A 7,808-nucleotide genomic window follows, 5' to 3' on the forward strand; every position below is an offset into this window, starting at 1 on the left:
GCTGGAGAGAGACGGAGGATCTGTGAAACGGCGGGAGGCTACAGCAGGGTGTGCGTCACTTCATTTGTGTGGATTCAGTGCAGCGCTCGGTGGATTCAGCTTGGTGCTCGGCATGCGACAAATTCTAAGTTTTGCTTTTTGGAACTTTCTTTTCTTTTTTTCTGAATATCTGCCATCTGCGGTTGGTTGAATCAGTGGATGTGGAGCCCGCAGGATCCGAGGGCCGACTGTATACAATTCTCTACCTTAGGGGTATTAATTCTATGTCTCTGATATTTTCTGGTCAACTCTTTATGATGGGTAACGTGTGGTGGATAATTTATCAGTAACATTTTGAAAATTCTTGTCTACAAGGCACGGAAAGAATTATTAGTATAAAAAAAGTCATTTTCTCATAGTACTTTTAGTATAATGAGGTTACATTAAAAACCACGAATGAAGATAGATAGACAGATAGATGGGGAGATAGATGATAGCTAGGTAGGTAGATAGATGATAGATAGATGACAGGTAGGAAGGTAGGTAGGCAGATAGGCAGGTAGATAGATTCAATCTGTCCTCCCCTTAAAGCAGGTATTTCTCAAATGATGACTAAAGGGTTGGTAAGTTCATTTGCGTACTTCTCATATAGTCTATTTCCAATTCATTTTTATTTAGTAGTTTAAAATATTAATTTAGTGAGGATTTATATCCCAACTAATTTCAATAGAAAATGAAGCAGTTTGTAAATTACTACCATAAATTAAATCACTGCTAAGTCAGAGGTTTGTTTATTAAACAGAAATCCTTGCTCATGGCTCCTTTGGGACCTGAGCAATCTGGACATAGAAACATCCAAATATCCCAGAGCCCTTGCCTCTAACCAACCTGCTAGTCCTAAGACTCTACAGCATACAACAGAGCCTATGGCTGGAAATGCAGCCCATCTCCCTTACCCCACATCTGCCTCTATGTCCTTCAAGCCCAGAGAACCCAGATTAGCTAGACTTCCAGCTAATCAGGAGTTACTTCTTGGCATTTCCACTGTTAAAACAAACGCCATAAGTCAATTCCAACTTATGGAGTAGAACTGCTCCACTGGGTTTTCAAGGCTATAATATTTCAGAAGCAGATCACCAGGCTTTTCTTCCAAGGCACTTCTGGGTGGATTTGAACCACCAACCTTTCGGTTAGCAGTCAAGCACTTAACCATTTGTGCCACCCATGACATCCATTATAGTTGGTACTTAAACGAAAAAACAGAATAAGCAGCAAACAGCAATATATTTTCTAAGCAGGCATTATAGTTTCAGCTTTTCTTATGATCTGTTGGATTTTTTCCCAGTTTTTTCTGGTCTTTTTACTTTGGTTTGGCCATGTTTTAATATTCTTAAAATAACTTATCTTGAAATCTTGCCTTCAGTTTTGTATAGAACTCAGAAAGAGAATGGCACCTTTCTGAAAAACCAGATAACTTTGTGTTATATTGTAACAAACAGAACTTATACTTGCGAGCAAAGTATCACCACAGTTAAATTCTCTCCAGATGCCTGCTTTGCCACCAGAGCGTAAACATATATTTTCCAGTCTGTATTTACCTCTTCAAAATGCAGGCCTTAAAAACACGAGAAACCATTCAGAGATTCTTGCTTCTGTAAAAATCAGTGTTCTCCCCGTGTTTAGGGCAACTAAGAGAGATTAGAACCTGTCAAAACCGTAAAACTCTATCGGTTGACTTGACGGCTTGGAGGTTTGCCCACCCAGACTGCTTTGTGGAGGCCCATCCCTGGACACAGCTCTGCTCCCAGGAGACTTTCAGTCAGAAAGAACAAAACATGAGAAGTAAGTAGAAAAGCTTAAACGTTCCAATTGACACAATCCAGTATGGCAATCATCTCTGAGAGTCTCTAAATCCTGTAAATCCTTGGAACAAGAGCACTCTGCTTGGACTTTCCAGAGGTTCCTTGAAAGATAGTGTGGACGTAACAGTCCGCTAGCACTATGCGAACCAAACTGGAACCAGTCAATTCCAACTCATGGCAACCCCGCGTGTGTCAGAGTAGAGCTGTGCTTCTCAGGGTTTTCAATGACTGATTTTTCAGAAGCAGATCATCAGGCCTTTCTTCCAGGTGCCTCTGGGTGGATTCTAATTTCCCACTTTTCTGTTAGTAGCCGAGCATGTCAACTGTTTGTAGCACCCGGGGACTCCAGTACTATCCTAAACCAAAAACTAAGCCGAACCCATTGCCATCAAGTCTATTCTGACTCATGGTGACCCTGTAGGACAGAGTAGAACTGCCCTCTGTGGTTTCAAAGGAGCAGCTGGTAGATTTGAGCTGCCGACCTTTTGGTTAGCAGCCGTACCTCTTAACCACTACCTCACCAAGGTTTTCAGTACTGTGCTAGGGGCCAGGGATACAGGAGTGAATGAATGCAATCAGTACAGCCCCAGGCCTGAGGGAGCTTACACTTTAGTGGGGAAACAAATTACATACATAATTTCAAAAATGAATATGTAAGTATAAATTTGGCAAATTCCGGAAAGAAAAAGTTTGGTTTGCATGGGAATGTAACTGAGTTACTTGATTTAGATGGGAGAAGACAGGAAAGGCCTCAGCAAGGAAGTGGCGGGTAAATTGGGGACGGGCTCAGGAGAAGGGCGAGGCATCTAGACAGAGGGACCGTCATATGCAAAAGCCCAAAGATGTGTGAAAGCTTGGCAAGCTGAAAAAAATTGAAAAAAAACACCTTGATGTGCAGAAGTGTTGGGATTATCACGGGGAGAACATTTTTTTTAGAAGAAAATCAACAGTGACGATTTTATATTCTTGACAAATTTGATACCACTCCTTCGAAGATGATGAAATTTTTAAAAATTAGCAGTCAACTCAGCAAAATGATCATTTGGTTAAGGATGGTGTCTGAGTTCCCTAGGGCTGTCATAACAAACACAATACCACCAAGTGGGTGGCTTTAAAGAACAGAAATTTATTGTCTCACAGTTCTGGAAGCTGGGAGTCAGGGCACTGGCTGGGCTCTGCCCTCTCTCTGTCTGCTCCAGGGGAAGAGCCTTCTTGTCTCGTTCAGCTTCCGTAGGCCAAGGCGTTTCTCAGCTTATAGAGAGATCCTCACATGCTGCGTTCTCCCTCTGTATGTTACTGTTTCCGTGTCTGCCCTATTTTATAAGACACTGGTCATATAGAGTTAGGACCCGCCCTACTCCCCTATGACCTCATTAATTGACTGATAGCAGGTATAAAGAAAGACCCTATTTCCCCAAACAAAGTCATGTTGACAGGTACAGGGTCTAGGGCTTCATCGTATGCTGTTTGGGAGACACAGTTCAACCCATGACAGGTGGTCTAGACAGATTTGTGTGCAATGCATCCATTCGGGATTGAGTTCAACTGCATGTAACCGAAACACTAACAACAGTGGCTAAAGCCAGAGGGGTTTCTTTTTCTACACAAGCATAGAGCTAACGAGGGGCTGGTTGTTGGGTGGCTCAAGGAGATCCATATGATTCTTTTGGCCTTTCCCTCGTGACTGCAAGATGGCTACCTGGCTCCAGCCCCGGTCACTATCTCAACTTTCAGGCAGGGCAGGACACAGAAGTAGGAATAATGGGTAAATGAGGAACGCAAAACTTTTTTGAAAGCAAAAACCCAGAATTCACCAACAGATTACACGTAAATTTTATTAGTCAGAACAGTGTCACCTGGCCATTCCAAGTTGCCAGAAAAGATGGGAAGTTCTTTTTTTTGTTTTTTATTTTTAAAGCTGGGCGTCAAAATTGGACTCTGATAGTAAGGAAGAAGGAAAGGATGGCTATTGAACGAACAACAGTTGTCTTCCTTACCTAGGTTTTTTTTTTGTGTTTGGGGATTTTTTAGCTTACTCTATGATAGAAAGGAGCCCTGGTGGCACAGTGGTTAAGAGCTCGGCAGCTGACCAAAAGGTCGGCAGTTCAAATCCACCAGGCGCTCCTTGGAAACCCTATGGGGCATTTCTCCTCTCTCCTATAGGGTCACTGTGAGTCGGAATCGATTCAATGATGATGGGTTTGGTTGGGTTTAGGAGCAGAAATGCTTTTCCCCTCACCTACTCAATGACTTTGTTGTGTGTGTTTCAGTAAAACATGACTTTGAGGTATGTGTTTATCATCCTCTATGACCCTGACAGTTTGAAGGAGTCTATTCCAATGTGAAGTGGGCTTTAACCAATGTGAATCTTCTCCTTGTGATGAATACATTAGAGTACCGTTTGTATTTGACACAGACTTGTTTTCTTTAGGGTTATGTCTTGTCCTGTTCCATAAAACCAGAGCATCTGATCTGTTTTGTTCCTCTGTTAGGAGGCAGGCAGTCATGTGTTGGCTTCTGTAGCCTGTCTGCTGTAGCTTGGGGGCGAAAGAAAACCAAGAAATAAACTCTCTAAATTATTTAATCAATCCAAGGTGTATGCCATTTCCAACTCCTCTATTGTACTTGTGGAGCCCTGGTGGCATAGTGGTTAAGAGCTCAGGCTGCTAACCAGAAGGTTGGCACTTCAAATCTACCAGCCACTCCTTGCAAACCCTATATGGCGGTTCTGTTCTGTCCTATAGGGTTGCAGTGAGTCAGAGTCGACTCGATGGCAATGGGTTTGGTTTGGTTTTGGATTGTTCTTGCAGTTTTAGAACTCTAGACATGCTTTGCACGTCAGTATTTTCTGAGATCTTTAAATGAACATCATCCTGAGTTCAACTTAAAGCACCACGGAAATGACTGGGGTGAGTGATGGGAGGTGTGAAAGAGGCATAGGTCCAACAGGCATCTGGAATACCATGGCTTACATTCTTGTGTCTCATGTATCATTTTAGCTGTAGTTGGGGTAGACAGTTCTGGGTGGGTTTTTGCGTATTTTGTGCTGACAGTGTCCCTTGAACACATACTGACATGTGGTAGCAAGGCTCCACAGTGGCCCCGATCATCCTCGCCTTCCAGTATTCACATCCTTACGCAGTTCTCTCTCACGTTGTATCAGGGTTGGTCTGTGCACCCAGTAGCATAAATACTCTTGACTAGGTCATAAAAGGCACCGTGGCTTATGCCTTGCTCTCTCTCTTGGATCACTTGTTTTGGAAGAAGCTAGCTACCATGTGATAAGGACACTCAAGCAGCCTTTTGGAGAGGTCCAGATGGCAAGAAACTGAGGCCTTCCACCAACAGCCATGTGAATGAGCCATCTTGGAAGCAGATCCTCCAGGCCCAGTCAAGCCTTCAGATGATGGAAGCCTGGATTGACATCTTGGCTACATCATGAGAGATTTTGAGCCACAATTACCAGCTAAGCTTCTCCTACATTCTGGACTCACAGAAACTGTAAAATAATAAATGTTTGTTTTTTAAGCCACTAAGTTTTCGGGTGATTTATTATGTATCCATAGATAATTACTATATTACATATTTTCATTTTTCTGCCCTGGGACACCGCAGACACTGATGGATGTTGGCTTGGCCCAAACATATGCATAAGGTGGAAAGTCATGGTCCTGCTTCCTAGCTTTCAGGAGGACAATTCTAGAAGGCATTAAGTGCACTTCCCAGATGTTCCCAGCAAAATGGAGACCCTGTTTCCCACAGTAGTATGCTCCTTCTTACTCTGTTTTACTCTCCCTGATCTCTCTTTCCTCCTCTCTAGGATAACCTCCCAAATAATCTATCTGCATACAATCCCTGGTCTCAGGCTGTCCTTCAAAGATGCCCAAACTAGGACATTGAGATTGTAAATACATACCACATGCCCCCAGGACCAGTCTAAATGAGAATGTCAGTGTTTGACTTCAGGGATGAGAGCAGTAGGCTTAGCCTAGCTTGAGTGGAATGTACAAATAAGAAGCTCATTTTATCAGAGGACCTCTTTAGCAGTATAATGATAAATTCTTTATTCTCTTTCAAAAAAAACAAAAAAACACGTGAGCGTTCTAGATGGTGTCAGCTTTGAAAGTTTCCTAATTAGACATTTACATGTCAAGGACCCTTATAAGCCCTTTCTCTCGGCATTAATGAGGAATAAAATAGCTCCTGAGAAAAAAAGGTAAATTGTTCATATTGCATTCCTTGGTTCTCAAAAAAGAAAGCTCGTTCTCAATGGGCATAATTGCCAAGTTCAGGGGTAGTTAAGAAGTTCCGGAGGCCCACAAAGGAAGCACCCCCACCTGCCTGCCAGCATGGTGGGCTATTAAAAGAGTGAGGGCCCATTGGAAAAGTGTTTTCCTGAGGATAAGGAATTCAGACTTCTTTCACTGTGTTGGCGTATCCTTCTTGGCCTGCCCGCAGAGAACCGTTTTGCTTAAGGTGTGCTTTAGTGGGAACAGTGGGACAAGCTGCTTTCAGTGCACACTGGCCACAGAGCTGCAAGGCAGTGGGAGACAAAGGCAGGACTTTCAGCAGGAGTTTTGGTCCATTTGTTTCTTTTCTGATGAGAGAATTGTCCTCATTCGCTAGGATTTCTTTTTCATAACTAAGAGTTCTCTTGCATTAACCTAATTTTATCAAACACCTGAAGTCTGAAGGGGTATCTGAAAGTCAGGTGACTCAACCACTAATGTCCATCAACAGATAGTGATGTGTCCATCAACAGAGGAATGGATAAACTAAATGTGGGCTAGACATACTGTCCTAGTCACCTAGTGCTGCTCTAACAGGAATACCACCAGTGGATGGCTTTAACAAAGAGAAATATATTCTCTTACAGTCTAGTAGGCTACGAGTCCAAATGCAGGGCGTCAGCTCCAGGGGAAGGCTTTCTCTCTCTGTCGGCCTTCTCATCAATCTTCCCCTGGACTAGGAGCTTCTCTGCGCAGGAACCCTGGGTCCAAAGGACATGCTCTTCTCCCGGCGCTGCTTCCTTGGTGGTATGAGGTCTCCACTCTCTGCTGGCTTCCCTTCCCTTTGATGTCTTGTAAGATAAAATGTGGTGCAGGCCCCACCCTAGGGAAACTCCCTGTACATTGGATCAGGGATGTGTCCTTAGTAAGGGTGTTACAATCTCACCCTAATCCTCTTTAACATAAAACTAAAATCCCAAAATGGAGGACAACCACACAATACTGGGAGTCATGGCCTAACCAAGTTGACACATATTTTTGGGGAACACAATTTTAATCCATGACACATACAATGAAATACTATTGAGTCATAAAGAGAAATGAATACATGCTACCCATGGGTGAACATGGAAAACATTATGCTCAGTAAAATCAGTCAGACACAAAAGGAGAAATACTGTATGATCCCATTGAAATGAACTATACAGAATGGGCAAATGCATAGAGACAATTTATTAGTGGTCACCAGGGGCTGAGAGGAGGGGAAATGGGAGTTGATGCTGAGGGGATACTAAGCTTCTGTTTGGGGTGATGAAAACCTTATGGAAATGGATAGTGGTGACGGTAGCACGATATGGTGAATGTAATTAATGTCCCTGTGACTTGTGCACTTCAAAATCGTTAAAATGGCAAACTTTTTTGTTATATGTATTTTACCACAATAACAATTTTTTTGTACTTTTTTTTTTATTGACTTCAGGTGAAGGCTTACAGAACAAATAGTTTCTCAAGAAACAGTAGTACACATATTGTTTTATGACATTGGTTAACAATCCCACAACATGTCAACCCTCTAACTTCTCAACCTTTTTTTTTTTTTGGTGAAAATACACATAGCCAAAGATACACCGTTTCAAAAATTTCTACAAGCACAGTTCAGTGACATCAACTACACTCTTCCAATTGTGCTGCTATTCTCACTTTAGATGAAGGTTTACAGAACAAAATAGTTTCTCAT

The sequence above is a fragment of the Trichechus manatus genome, unplaced genomic scaffold, assembly GCF_000243295.1.
Source record: "Trichechus manatus latirostris isolate Lorelei unplaced genomic scaffold, TriManLat1.0 scaffold00152, whole genome shotgun sequence".
In the NCBI taxonomy this organism is placed as follows: domain Eukaryota; kingdom Metazoa; phylum Chordata; class Mammalia; order Sirenia; family Trichechidae; genus Trichechus; species Trichechus manatus.